The sequence below is a fragment of the Elaeis guineensis genome, chromosome 15 (genome assembly GCF_000442705.2).
Source record: "Elaeis guineensis isolate ETL-2024a chromosome 15, EG11, whole genome shotgun sequence".
In the NCBI taxonomy this organism is placed as follows: Eukaryota; Viridiplantae; Streptophyta; class Magnoliopsida; order Arecales; family Arecaceae; genus Elaeis; species Elaeis guineensis.
Window position 1 is genome coordinate 72,323,123 of NC_026007.2, and position 15,297 is coordinate 72,338,419.

At 39.4% G+C, this 15,297-nt stretch overlaps 1 pseudogene; it reads left to right on the forward strand.

Annotated features, from left to right (window-relative positions):
• The first annotated feature begins 515 nt into the window (after positions 1–515).
• On the forward strand, positions 516–1,101 carry LOC105058840 (zinc-finger homeodomain protein 11-like; annotated as a pseudogene).
• Positions 1,102–15,297: the final 14,196 nt, after the last annotated feature.

Here is a 15,297-nt window from a genome sequence, read left to right on the forward strand (position 1 = left end):
ATCTGAGTTGATTAACTGATCATATATCGGTAGAACCGATCATATGTCGGTAGAATCCATGAACGACTGTCGGCCAGTGGTTCTGTTATGCCGATGGTCAGTCGTCCGCTGTCGATCGGTAGTAGTCGAATCATTATTGGTCAGCCACAATAAATTGGTACGGTTCATTCAGTTGGTCGATGAAGAGTCAAAACTGCATATTCAGCTGATGGAAAGTCAGAGTTGTATGTCCGGTTGGTCGGCTGTTATTAATCGAAGTCGGTAGTCGATTGAGAATATGTCGGTTGTTTGATCGATATTCGATCGATCTGCACTGGAGATTATCGATTTATGGAGATCGATCGATTTATCCCAACACCCATAAAACCCACCGAGAAAGCACGGTGGCACTACCACAAATAACTCAAAAATGCATGACCATAATAGTCACCAAACTTTTTATAAATAGCCCCATCCCTACGTCACAGGAACACGAAACAATCCGGGGGGGAGATTGTGTTAATTTGTGCGGCGAGCAATGGAACCGGCAAGGCTGAGCGAGGTCTATAGAGAGTGCATGAGGAACCATGCAGCCCGGCTGGGGGCCTACGCCTCCGACGGCTGCTGCGAGTACACCCCAGACGCTCTTCAACCCAACATCTGCACCGCATGCGGCTGCCACAGGAACTTTCACCGCAAGGTCCAGGTCATGATCACCTCTGACAGTACCACCACCACCACCGGCAGCATCAACATCCGAGGGGGGACCGCCGGGGAGATCCTCCGGGCAAGGCGACGTCGGCGGACCAAATTTACGGCGGAGCAGAAGGCTCGTATGGCGGCCTTTGCTGCCCGGATAGGCTGGAAAGTCCAGAAGCGAGATCAGTGCGGCGGCCAAGATGAGGTGTCGAGGTTCTGCGAGGAGGTTGGGATCACCCGCCAGGTCTTCAAGATCTGGATCCATAATCACAAGGGTGGTGCTTTTGCGGCGTCGACGTCGGCAGCCGGAAACAGTACCACTGCTGCAGGGGCCGATTGGGAGGGAGAGGGTGGTGGAGGGAGGAGGGGGGTGAAGTGGAGGAGGAGATCAAGGGGAGTGCTTCCATGTAGGAGGAAAACTAGGGAGGGAGGGTCCTTGTTCCAGTTGTCTTTGTTGCAAGCTAGCATCCGTGGTCTATTCCACTTGTCACCTTTTTCTGTTCTGTTCTTTTCTACGTACTTTCTTATCATATTTCTGAAGTGCCCTCCACCACTCCTGGTTAGAGAGAGAGAAAGAGAGAGAATTGTGCACCGGCATGCATTGCATCTGGTCCGTGCATCTTATATTATAAATAATGTTTGAATGACTAGTTTTATTTTTAACGCCGTGGCTTGTGAATCGCTCTTGTTCCAAATTCCATTCGATGGCTTCATGTTTCCTTTTCTTTCAAATTGTGTTGTGCTTGAGGCTCTATGGTTTCACTTGATGTGGGCTCTACGGAATTGAAGTACTAATTAATATATCAATATGCTTGTTCTGCAAAGGCTTTGCCATCAGTGACTGAATTTGGACGGGGACACCTGAAAATGTGGAGCCATGGGTTGAAAATATTTGGTCCTACACTTAAGACTTGAATTTCTGATCAGCTCCAAATTTGGGTATATTAATTCCCAACACCTTCATATTCGCAATTAGAAATATTCAGATTATTATTCTTATTCTACAAATTTCAGATTATTATTCCTGTTCTAGAAATTTCAGATTCTATATTGTTAGTTCAGTGAGTAGTTTCAGAGTCCAAATTCTATGCATGTATGAAAGCAGTTTGGATCGTTGGCCATATGGACTTGTTGCATTCCACTCTAGCCTCTACTTGCTAGCTATATTTGTTTTGGTTGGTGGGACTGGGGCCAAAACGCCATAGAACTTGAGGATAGCAGGTTACATGCAACCATGGTAATATCATCATGCTTTTCACCTTGTTCAATCGGTGCATGCCACGTACATTAAAGTCGATGAACATAACAAAAATCATGTTCATTTAGTGCCAAATGTACATTAGACTTGTTTTTCATATATATGTGGCAGGTGTTACAAGTTTTTGATGGAAAATGAGAGTTGGCAGCCAGCTTTCATTGAAATACATGTCATGCATTTTGGGATGGTTCAGTCAAGGAAGACAAATTGATACCGCTAACAAGGACGTCATAACCTTTTTGTGATGGGAGGTTGCAATTCATTAGGCAAGCTTCTAGTATTAGTTTTGGAAGTAGATATGAAGCAACGCGATCTGGTTCTCGAATTAGCATGTTATTTTGTTTTAGTATTGATTTGGAAAAAATAATGTGTTTGAATATATCAAGCCAAATCTTTTGTAATATACATAGCTATCAAATTTTCATTTTTTTATTAAGTATTGATTTTGGAAATGATTAAAAGGATAAAAGAGTGCAAGAAAGTAAGATTTCTTACCATATGGTTACTTAGTGTTTTTTTTTTTTTAAACAAAAGTTTTGTTTGATTTATGAAACAAGTTTAGGGCAAAAGATTTTCTACTTCAGTGAGGATAAACCTTGAAATTAATGACATTGTGCTAAATAAGTCATCAAATTAACGATAATGGAGCCAATTTTTAGAAATAAAACTAAGTTCTTTAATTCATATGAAAATTGTTTTTCATGAAAATTTTTCAGGAATAAAGCTAAATCGATTGCAGACATGAAATTGTTTATAACATGAAAACCTTTGCATTTTACGAGATGTTCTGACCAAACTTCTTGCTCTCTAAAATAACATATCCACTCGTTCACATTTTACTCTTTTTGGATTAAGTGCATGAGCTTAGAACGTGTTGTAATTCTATTAGGCCATTTATAAAAACTCTAGTTTAATGAGATTAAGATTAAGGCCATCTGTTTTTCATGCAAATAAAATCAAAACTGGCTATATGATAAGCTTCCTAACATGCACATCGGTAAACATAACATCAATTTGGATGTCTATACATACACCGTCACCTAGCTAGGTGCAGGGCCTAAGCTGGTTTGAATGTAGTTCACGGGTCTAAGGTGGCCGAGGGCATCAAAGTGGAACTGAGATGTCCAACTAAGTCATTCGACTACGAATTATGAGCTAAAAGCCACTGTGAAGGGAAAGAGTTAGGGGCTGCATGGTTTTGTGAGCTCCATAGGTGATGGAATAGATTTATTCACATGCATGTTAGTCTGTTAGACTAACAAATAGATTTATTCCTGCCAGATTGCATGTTAATGGGATCAACAATAGAAAGGAATGGCTAGATTTATTCCTCCCAGACCACCCTTTATATTCTTAATTTGGTGAACTCTGTGCTCAATGCTTTTACCCACTTTTTTATGCCTATTTTCAGACTACCGAGGTGGGTGTTAAAAAGACTGGACTCCATGAGAAAGGCTTTCCTTTGGAAGGGGGTGAACAAGATTAATGGGTTTTAGTATCATGTGAATTGGGACTCCACTTGTAAAAAAAAAAATAGGATGGTTTGGGAGTCAAGAATTTATCTCTTTGTTGACTAAATCGGCTTGAAATTTCTAGTCATGGCTTGTTAAATTTGGGTGGAATCAAGTAGCTAAATCCTATTACTTTAGGAGAAGGTTTGGTATGAGATTGAGGAAGAGCACTCTTGGATTATCTCTAGTTTGAAAAGACATCAATCTAAAAAATTTGGCATTTTGAATTGTGTGACTTTTTTTTTTTTGATTACAAGTGGTGCTTATACCAATCTAGTGTGAGTGCATCCTATAAGATCAGAAAATAAAATATCCTACAGAGCTCACAGACAGATCTGATCCTAACGCTAGATCTAGTTGCCAGTATGCTCCGACACATAGAAGTAATTTAGTTGGCGGTACTATTTATCTCCGATAGACATGCTGAGCCGATGCTGCCATGCAATCACGAACGCACAGCCGAATGTCCCAGAGGAGCGGATGGTTGTCCATATGCTCATCTATCTTGGATCCAGTTAATCACGATCGTAGAGTCACCCTCAATGATGATTCGTTCTACCGTAACTCCTGCCAAGCATAGAGATACGAATCACCTACCGCAAGCAAACTGACATCCGGCCCCAAATAACAAATCTGCGCCACCCTTGCCATCCTTGACGCTACCGTCCGAGAGATATAGGCCTGCAATGATCTTTGGATTGCAGCCATTCTGCTCCATTCAACCTTCGAGGAGCTCTATGAGATAACTTAAAGCCAAACTTGCCTATTTTCAATTTTTGGAGTTAGAGGTGCTTATCTTGGAGTATTTGTGTTTGGGTCCCTTTCTCTTTCTCCAATTTTGCCAATTGGATGCCTTTTATCTTCTTTTGTTACCTATTACGTACTCCTCCTCATGTAGCGGACCTACCAATTTGGAAGCTCTATAGCTCTGGAGTGTTCTCAGTGGATTCTTTCTACAGGTTTCTTAGCTTTAGTGGCTTGAGATGTCTCTTTTTTAGCGTTATTTGGAAGCTTTAGGTCCCGGAGAAGATGAAGGTGTTTTTGTGGTTGGCTATAAGGAACAGGTTGCATACTTGTGACATCTTCTCCAAAAAGGACTGAAATCTAAGCTCGGGGTGTGCTCTTTGTGGCTCTTCTTTAGAAACAGCTAACCATCTCTTCTTTCGTTGTTCTTGAGCAAAATGCCTGTGGACCATACTTTGGATTCAACTGGACTTGAAAGGGTGACCGAGTGATTTTTTTGAGCTTTGGACCTTTGGGAGAAGAAGGAACAAGGGCGAGTTACATGGAACGGGAGGGACTAATTGCTGGTTGCTGTTTGCTCAAAGCTTTAGACAAAAAAAAAAAAAAAAAAAGGAATGAACGAGTTTTTTTGAGTAGGAGACAATCCATTTTTGCTGTTCTACAGGTTGTTCTCCTGTATTTTCAAAGTTGGCATCACCTATGTCCTGCCAAATTCGTCCTCGAGCATGATTCATTGTGGGAAGAGTCTAGGGTGCAAATGAGTCAAGCTATTCGAGCTCGACTCGATTATTATCGAGGTCGAGTCGAGCTCGAGTAGCAGGATAATCAGCTCGAAACTTGTGAGCCTATTCAAATTTATAATAATATTTAATAATATTATTTTTATTTATAATATATATTACTATATATATTATTAGTATGCTAAAGTTCGATTTCAAGCTCGAGCTCGAACATGGCTTAGTTGATATTCAAGTCGTGAGTCAATTTCGAGTTTTGCTTATTTCTTATTGAGTCGAGCTCAAATTTAGAATATTAAGATTCGATTGATTTGAGTCAAGTTTCAAGTTTGAATATTTTAAATCGAGTTAAGCTCGAATTTTCAGCTATTCGACTCAGCTCGAGTTGCACTCCCAGGAAGACTTGCTTCTCTTATTTTGTCCTCTTCAAACTAGCTTTCTCTCTGTGTACTTTTAAACATCTTTGATTTTGATTTTCTGTCTTGCAAATTCTTTGGCCCCTTTTCCCTTTCTTTTGTAAATATCTTACTTATCTCAACAAGTTTGGAGGTAGCTCTTTGCTGCCTCTTTTTTTTCATAAAAAAAAAAAAAAAAATAGAAAGGAATAAAGATCACATGGCATTAAAACTAATATGTTCTGTAATTACAAATATGACCACCTTTTCAATGGAAAGATTAGGTGCTGGAGATATTGACTTGAAGCAGATAGCGATCACAAACAAAACATCATTATAGCTTTAAAAAAGAGCTCTTGTGTAACCTCAATACCTTTCTGTATTTTTTGCGAAATCCAATGAGAAAATTTTCTTTTTGATGTGGTGCGCCTTTGGGCCACCTATATATAATTTTGCTATACATGAGTTAAGAAAATCTGTTTTTGTTTTCTATTTCCCCAACAGGCTGCAAACAGAACCACCAAATGCTTGAAAATTAAACACTTGACATTGTCATCACATCAACGCCACACAACAATCAAAACAGCCTGATTTATGCAACGTGTTCTTCATTCAATCAGCGAATTCAACAACACGGTCACCAATCCATCAATTCTATTTTTCTGAACAAATTGCTACTCTCCAATAGACAATTCGATTCTTTTAACCGAATGAAAACTATGTAGAATGTCTTATACCCCAACCGAATCAAACGCAAGAAACTAGAATCCGTCTAATCGAGGCTAAACCAAGAAATCGAGGAGGATACGTATTTGCTCCACGAGTCCAATAGAATACACAAGGATTGGGCTTAAAATCCTCTCGTCTTAATACAAATAACTTGCCTGACATACTTTCTCATGGTACTCAGCATAATGAACAACTTTTCCGTAATGACCCCCAACCAAAAACTCTCCTGAAGCCTTACAGAGAATCGACAGTAAACACTAACTCCAGAACAGAGCTTCCTTCAAGCTCTCAATTCAGAATATCTCTTTAAAGAAGTCAACCAAGACATAAGAGAACAGGCATTAACAAAAGACAAAACAAGCAAGATCAAGAAAGAGACTACAAACATGAATACAGCAACTGGATCTCAAAATACTCCATTAGAAAACTTTGTGTAAATTAGTTCTCGAAGTACCGAAAGAATTAAGGAAGAATAAAGAATCTTCTACGTACATTGCAACAAATACGCAGGACCTATATGAAAAAAAAAGAAGCAAGAAGAAAGAATCTTCTGCATTGCACCAACCGTATAAAAGCTATATGAACGTAGAAAGAGTTAATATACTGCCAGCAGCAATGAAGATATGATCAGGCTCATAAAGAAGGAGACGGGGGTTGGTGTTGGTGTTGGGCTACTTGTTGTTGAGAGGGAGGGAGAGGAGGAGGGGGAGGGAGGAGACGGGCCCTACAGAGGGGGCAGTTGGGGTGGCGCTGGAGCCAGGCGTCGATGCAGGATCGGTGGAACGCGTGGCGGCAACCCGGCAGCGCCCGCAGCGCCTGCGCCTCCCCCATCTCCTCCCAGCACACCACGCACTCTCCCCCGCTGCCCACCGCCATCGTTCCCTCCTCAAGCCTCTCCAGCTCCTCCGCCGTCAACCCTTTTTCTCCACCCTCCTCCCCTTCAGCCTCCGCCGCCGCCGCCGCCGCCCCCGCCGCCACCGCCGCCTCACGGAGCGCCGCGGACAGCCGCATGCCCATGACCAAGCAATACACCACGATGACCACCGCGCACAGAAACAGACCCAAGGACACAATCAATATCGTGAATATATCTCTCATCTCTCTCTCTCTCTCTCTCACCAGGCCTCTGCTCTGCTCTGCGCCTCTGCTTACGTCCTTGGGTATACCTGGGGGCAAACAAAGAGAGGATGCGACGGGGGCTTAATTTGCTGCTTTTGGCGGGCGGCGCGGCGGACTCCTTGTCGGATTCGGAATCGATCAAGGCCGCCTGATAGGTGGAGTATGGTCTCGTGGTCGACTATCAGACGGTTGGCGGAGCGGAATAGAGCTGTCCCTCGTCAGATATTTACTACCTTGGAAATCCTTTTTGTTAAATAAATTGTAACTTCAAAACCGGGAAGGAAAAGGAGAGGTGTATTCACTGGCGGCGCCAGCGTGGCCCTCGCAACGCTCGTTCGCTGGGGTTTCGCCGTCGCATTGCTCGCTGCGCGACTTCCGCTGTACTAAGGCCCGGACAGGGGTTGTATCTTTTCCGCAAAAGAAGGATTGACTTTCCTTCGAGCGAATCCACCGTTGGATCTCACAATAGCCGCTTTGAGAGCTGTGCAAGGCTTAAATGATAGAGTTGGGAGTGCTTTGAGATGCGTGGGTTGCGATGCAAATCATGCAATGATCGATGTTTTGAAAGAAGATCAAGCACGCCGTTTTGAGATTTTTTTTAAATAATATTTTTTTAAATAAAATATTTTTAAAATATTGTAGTTCATATATTATTTTTGAAACTATCGTACAGTGATCATGTAGGATAAATTCGTGGATTGAATCCATAAATTTTGAGTTCACACGTAGAATATTTAAATTTATGGATTGAACTCACGATTTAATTAAAATTAGATTTATGGGTTCAACCCATGAATCAAATTATGTGTTTTAAATTTTTTTTTTAGCAGGTGGGGTGCAAGCTTCAGGGCGGGGGGGGGTGTGGGTGGCACACGATCGGGGGCATGCAGAGGTTGGGGGATGCATCGAGGGTGGGGGGGGAGGGGTGGCCAGTGGGCAGTGCCGGGAGAGACCGAGGGGTCGGGGGGCGGTGTCGGAGTTGTGGGGGGTAAGGGGGGAGGGGAGCGCGGAGCAGCGGTGGATGGCGCAGTCGCGAGAGGGGTGGCACGGAGGAGCGGCAGTGGCACCACGAGAGGAGAAGGGGGGTGGAAGGGGTGGCGGTGGCACGGATGGCTGGGGGATTAGGGATGGATGATCAGGGGCCGGGGATTTTGGGTGGGGGGGTTGGGGTTGGGATTGGTTGTGGCATGCTGGAGGAGGAGAAAAAGAAAAAAATAAAATAAAAATAAAAAAATTATTTTTTTAAAAAAATATTTCTTAAAAAATATTTTTTAAAATTAATAATTTATTAATAAAAATAATAATAAGTATTAAAAAATAATAATAATAAAATATTATTTTTAAAATATAATATTAAAAATATTTAAAAATTAAAAATTAAAATTAAAATAAATAAAATGATCAATAAAAATAAATTATTTAAAAATAAATTATTTTTTATTATTATTTAAAAAATAATAATATTCTGCACGAATTTTGAGTCCATGTGGATATCCTGCATGAATTTTGATATTTGAATTTGTGAGTTGAATCTACGATTTAATTGAAACTGAATTTCTGGATTCAACCCATGAATTCATGAATTCGTGAGTTCAACACACGAATCAAGCTATATATTTTTAATTTTTTTTATTTTTCTACGATAGATGACGGGTGGGCATGGAGAAGCCGTACGGATGGGGTGCGAGCATCGAGGCAGGAGGCAGGGGGTGGTGGGGGGGTGCTAGTGCGGGAAGGGAGGAGGGGGCGTAGGGGTTGGATGCAATTGAGGGCGTGCGGAGGCTGGGGGACGCACCGGGGTGGTGGACGGGTGGCGGGGCGGGCACGCGGTGGTTGGGGGGGCTGTTGCAGGCGGTCGCAGGCACGCAGCAGTCGGGGAACATGTGGGGGCTTGGGGGTAGTGGGGCGAAGGGAGAAGGTAGAAACGGTAAAAAAAAAAGAAATCGTAGGCTCAGCCCATGATTTCATCTTTTTTTTTTACTTTTATCTTTTTGTTTTGCTACCATGTTCTCTGGCCAGGGGGCCGAGGTCGGAGCGGTCGGGAGTTGGGATGGTTGTGACATATAGGGGAAGAAGGAAGAAAAAAATAAAAAAATTATTTTTAAAAAATTATTTAAAAATAAATAAAATGATAAGATAAAATAAAATATTTAAAAATCTACTTTTTTTCATTACAAAATAATTATTTTAAAATATTTTTTAAATTAGAAGATCTTTTAACAAAAAAATATATTTTTAAAATAATAATAAATATTATTTTAAAAAATAATATTGAAAAAAAGCTTAAGGTCTAGAGATATTAAGAAATAAAAAATAAAATATTATTATTATTTTATTTTTTTCCTTCCTTCTCTTTCCCCCATGGCCCCCAGCATGATTGTTATGAAGGAGTTTTACTACTTGTTGCATCACTGTATCAGCACCATAATTTTAAAAGCGTAGGCCACCGCTCCTCAATGCCCCCTGTACGCCACAACCCCCCAACTCCCAAACTGCTCCGCCCTCGACCCCCTTACTATCCGTCCGACGAAATATAAATTATAAATAATTTTTAAAAAATTATTTTAAAAATAATTTATTTTTAAATAATAAAAAATTTTATTTTTAAATATTTTAAATATTTTTTATTTATCATTTAATTTATTTCAATTTATTTTAATTTTTTCTTATTTTTTTATTTTTAAGTATTTTTTAATATTATTTTTTTAAAATAATATTTTATTATTATTATTTTTTAATAATTATTATTTTTTATTAATAAATTATTAATTTTTAAAAAAATATTTTTTAAAAAATAAATTTTTTTATTTTTATTTTATTTTTTTCATTCTTCTTCTCCTTCCCCCGCACGCCACAACCAATACTCCCCACCCAAACCCCCCTGGCCCCCAGCCATTCGTGCCACTGTCGCCCCTCCGCACCACCCCTCAACCCCTCTCGTGCGGCACCACCGCCGCTCCTCTGTGCCTCCACTTCCATGATCGTGCCGCCCGCCACTGCCCCACGCTCTCCTCCCACTGCGCCCCCCGCTGCTTTGGCACTGCCCCTTGGCCACGCTCCCCTCCCGGCACTGTCCATCGACCACGCTCCCCCACCTGCAGCACCCCCTACCCCTGGTGCATCTCCCGACCTCCGCAAGGCCCCCCTCCTCCCTCCTCACCCCATCGGCACCCCCCTTGCCCCCTGCCCCGATGCTTGCACCCCACTGGCCCACCCGCGTGGCTCCTCCACACCCGGCCATCATTCGTCATAAGAAAAAAAAATTAAAAACACATAGCTTGATTCGTGGGTTGAATCCATAAATTTAGTTTTAATTAAATTGTGAGTTCAACCCACGAATTCAAATATCAAAATTCATACATGATGTCCACATAGATTCAAAATTCATGGGTTCAATCTACGGATTTATCCTACACGGCTTCCGAACAGTAGTTTCGAAAATAATTTCCGAAGCACTATATTTTAAAAATATTTTATTAAAAACTATTGTTTAAAAAAAAAATCCTGCCGTTTTAAGCCGAACATACCACCCGAACCCACGAGACCCAGCTGTTTCCCTGCTCACGTGGCAAACTGGTAGTAACCTTGGAAGGAACAGCATGTTGACACGTGTGCCGCATTACTTCTGGGTTTGATCATCGGGCTGCATGCGAACGTTTGCTTTGCTTCGTGGGACATTTTTTTTTTTTTTTTTGGCTGTAGCTTCTGTGGTTTCGCAATTTTTTTAGTGCGGAACCTGCCTGACATGGCATTGTGCCCAGCCACATGGCACGGTGAGGCGGACCCTACGTGTTGGACCTATTGACGTGTACAATGATGGCAAAAAGTAATCTGAGACAACTTAATTAGAGATGGTAAATAAGCTCCACATAGATGGGATAAAACAAAATCAAGATAGATGGAAATCATGTGGTTACTGCTGGCTGGAAATAGTTTCATTACAAAAAATTTTACCTGCAGTCAGGGCCGACCCTGGGGCAGGTCGAATTGGGCGACCGCCCCAGGCCCAGGTCCTGTATTGATATTCCAATAGGGTGCAAGGATGTCTTTCTATAATATTATAATAAAAAAATAATTACATAGGTTAATGATGGGTTTTATATGCTACTTAACGAATATATCTATAAAAAATTATTGCACATAAATTAATTTTTTTAATGATAATTAATGTTTAAAATATGTTACTTTTTAATAGAAAAAATCTCATTATTTAGCCCCAGATCTAAAAAATATCAGGACCGGCCCTGCCTGCAGTAGTATAGACTATTGAGGGAGAATTTGGCTATAGTGTTGATGAGCTAGTCGATAGAACAATCATTATGTATGATGAATGAAGTTGAATATTATTTGGTGGAAGTACAACAAAGGGATCAAATGATCAGTCTCCAAGATAATTCAAAGTGCATAAGACCATATTGTAGGTCGCACCAGGGAAAGGCAGCCAAGATATTTGAATGGGTGGAGGCCGAAAAGATACGATTATCATCTAAAAGTTGTAAAGTGACGGTGCCAACAAACATACATAGCGGTGGATGTATCACTGGCATTAGTTATGAATCTCATAAGAATGGAAGTTATGCATGATGGCAAACATCAAAATGTGTAGTTATTATCTATTAATATGAATAAATGAAGATCATTGTTTGTAAAAGATCTTTAGATAATCAAATTAATGTATTTTATTTTATCTTAATTTATTGTGATTTTTATTTGAGCAATAGCTATAATTTATATCTCTACCATTGTAATTCAGCACTGCATCCTTATCTTATCCATATTTTATCTTCTTTGAATGATAGTATAATGGTGACAAAAGCCATAATCTCTATTCTCCTTTCAATGGTCATCACCTTTTCAGTTAATTTAGCACTGGTGGTGCACCCATGCGTATTTATCCTCATCATTTGTCTTGTCGCCACTCTCTTCCAATACATCCGAATGAAATCTCACCAATAGATCATGCGGCACATCCGGACAAAATAGGAAGGGCATTAACATCAATCGATCTAATTCGTATCCAATCTTCAATAATAAAATTTTGATTCAAGCTAAATATATTTGTATCATCAACAGATTAATCTATTTTAATTTATTTATTAAATAAATTAATTTTATATTTCAAAATTTTAATTTATTTAATATATTTAATAATTGAATCAGATTAACCCATTTAACAAATCAAGGGAGAGTCCGTCTCACAGACTCCGTTTTTCCCACAATTTGATGGCACGACAATCTCAAAATTCGCAGCAAATTAATAACAGACTCCCATTTCAAAGTTCATCGATTGCCACGTGAGCTTTCCATTCAGATAGCATCACATACGAATCCCTCCCACCCCCAAATAAGAAGAAGTCTTTAGACTTCGCCACGTACTTCCAACAGAAAGATGCCTCCTAAGATCGGCCATTCATTCATGTGCACCTCCGGTCCGACGGCCAATATTTGCTGGTAGTGAGGCTATATCAGAGCTATCTTCCTTTATTGAAACCCTAGGTCGTGGCAGAATTCCGAGCTATCTTCGTCTCAAAGCCTATTACCTCGATTTCCACCATGTTAGCATGCCAGGTTAACCGCCCCAGTACCATCGGCCTTGGGTATATATGTACCATAGTCACTCAAATTTTTCATCTTATCCTCCATATTTCTTTTGATTTCTTCTTTGGAAATGATGACGTTATCTATCTGCCACCAACCCTCCTGTACCAAAGATTGTCCACACCGGGCACATTTTCGTTGCAACGGTGATATCATATTATTATTATAATAAATCAATTAATAATTAAAAATAAATAAAATATAAAAAATAATATAAAATATTATTAACAAATAAAATATATGTTGGTTAATAAAATATAAAAAATTTTATAAATTTATTATAATTTTGACGTGATATCACTGTTGCAATGAATATTCTTTCGTCCAGTCTCATATGCTTGCTGATGAGAGCTTACATACGGATGACATGAAATGAATGATGGAGGCATCAGAGCGACTCACCCCAATGATTTTCGACATATCTGTTTGTTGTTGGATTTGATACATTCTGTATATTAAATAGATTAAATAAATTGAGTTAGATTTAGCTGCTTACTAACATGTTTGAGAATTTTTAATTTTATCTGTATCTGGTTCAATCCGTATATGAGTTGACTCGATACAGTTGTGGCACTGCCTTGGTTCAGCCAAGCAGCAAAATACATGCATGCCCTCTCAAAGAAAAAAACCAGCACGTGAGGTATCGTATCAGTGGGCTGGAATTTTGGCCTAGCCCAGCAGAAGTCAGAAAATCCTCCAGGGGCTCCATGAATTTTTTTAAAAAAAATAGTTTGAACGTAAGTAGAAAAGGATAAAATGACCTGGTGAAAATCTAAAAAGGTGCCAATGCAAGAAGAGGAAGTGTTGCTACACCCGGCGCCCTAAAAACGTCAACGGTCAAATGCCAAGAAGGAAGAGTTGACTTTGGAAACTATTTTACCCAGGCAAGGACATATCCTAACCTAGCGCCATAGAGTTGTTTCTTGAAATAGGAGTTATTTATTTATTTATTTTGATTTAATATCTATTTCAACTTATTTTTAAAAATAAAATTATTTTTAAAAATATTATTTAAAATGAATCATAGCAGTAAAAACTCCATTTCTGTTGACATTTTTATTGTCAGATCAACCATCCTTCCAATTCATGTAAAAATATAATTTTTTTAAAAAAAATTAAAAATATCATTTAAAATGACGTTCATAAAAACATCATTTAGAATGACGTTTCTAAAAACGTTTTTATGATGTATCACTCAAATGGCATATAGAGGGTTTAAGATTTATGGTGTATCACTCAAACGACTTTTATGCCAGAGGATAATCTATGAGTCGACCCCTACTGAGCAATAGATGCAGATAGAGAACTATTTTTTTAGAACTCCTGACAGAGTTGACCACTGAAGAATTGAAGTCGACCTCAAAGTAAATGGAGTTGAACCTAGAGGAATTGGAGTCGACCCCAAAGTAAGATTAAGAGATTAGAAAGAGAAAATTAGTTTGAATTAATTGAAAGCTTCATTGCACATCTTTAGAGAAGATGATGAAAGATAGAAGAATCAAGCACTAAATTTAAAGGATCATTAAGAATTATTTTTTCTTTCCTTCTTTTACAAAATTAGATTAAATAAATTATAAGAATGGAATCTGAAGTTTGCTTTTAACTAGTGATTCAAAGCAATTATGAGATTTTACTATGCCCCTTATAAACTATATACTGAAAACTTTAGTAAAATTTCAATCAAATTCTGGCAATACCTCCACCATAAAGAAGACAACCAAAATCACAGCAAAATACCTATAATGACACATCCATATTTTTCTCTGTAAATAAGATCTATTCAATATTTACAAGATTTACAAAGTAAAAAACAAACTACCTCAGCCAAGTAGTAGGCATAGGAGAATACAAATATATATAATAAAGCTAGTTAATTACATAAATAATTGTACTCAAACAACTGAACAAAGTAAACTATAATAATATAACCTAACCTATGTACCACTAGGTCGTGGTCCCCCCTTGATCGCTTGGATCTTTTTTGAAAGGTCATCAAAGGCTGTTGAGAGTCCCTCTGAATCACTTACGATACACCTTTTCCTACATCAATAGTAGGGTCTACCACATCAATGTCAGTGTGAGCTAACCTCACCCTTGCCCTCGTCCTCACCTTCGACCTCTGCACATAGGTGGCCTACCCTCTACCACAGCAAAACTAGCATTTGGCTCTGGATCTTCATGATGCTTATGTATATGCGACTATGTGATCCGGTACCATCGATGAAGATGCTAAAATGGATCAAACAGGCCCAATAATGGAGTAGTATCCATTTGCTCAGTGAAAGATGGCATCGATGAAAATGGACGATCCCAACTGCTTGTATCATGTTGTATCTCAGAGATATGTGGGGAGTCCAACTATTGCATCTCTGAAAAATATGGTGATGTCATCGAAATATATGGTGATGCTGTAGGTGATCCAGTATGATAAACGAGGATGTGGTCAGCTTATCTAATATCCTGATATGTATGTCTGATGATGTCATTCAATTAGCTCAGTATAACCAATCACTCTGATTCATCATTAG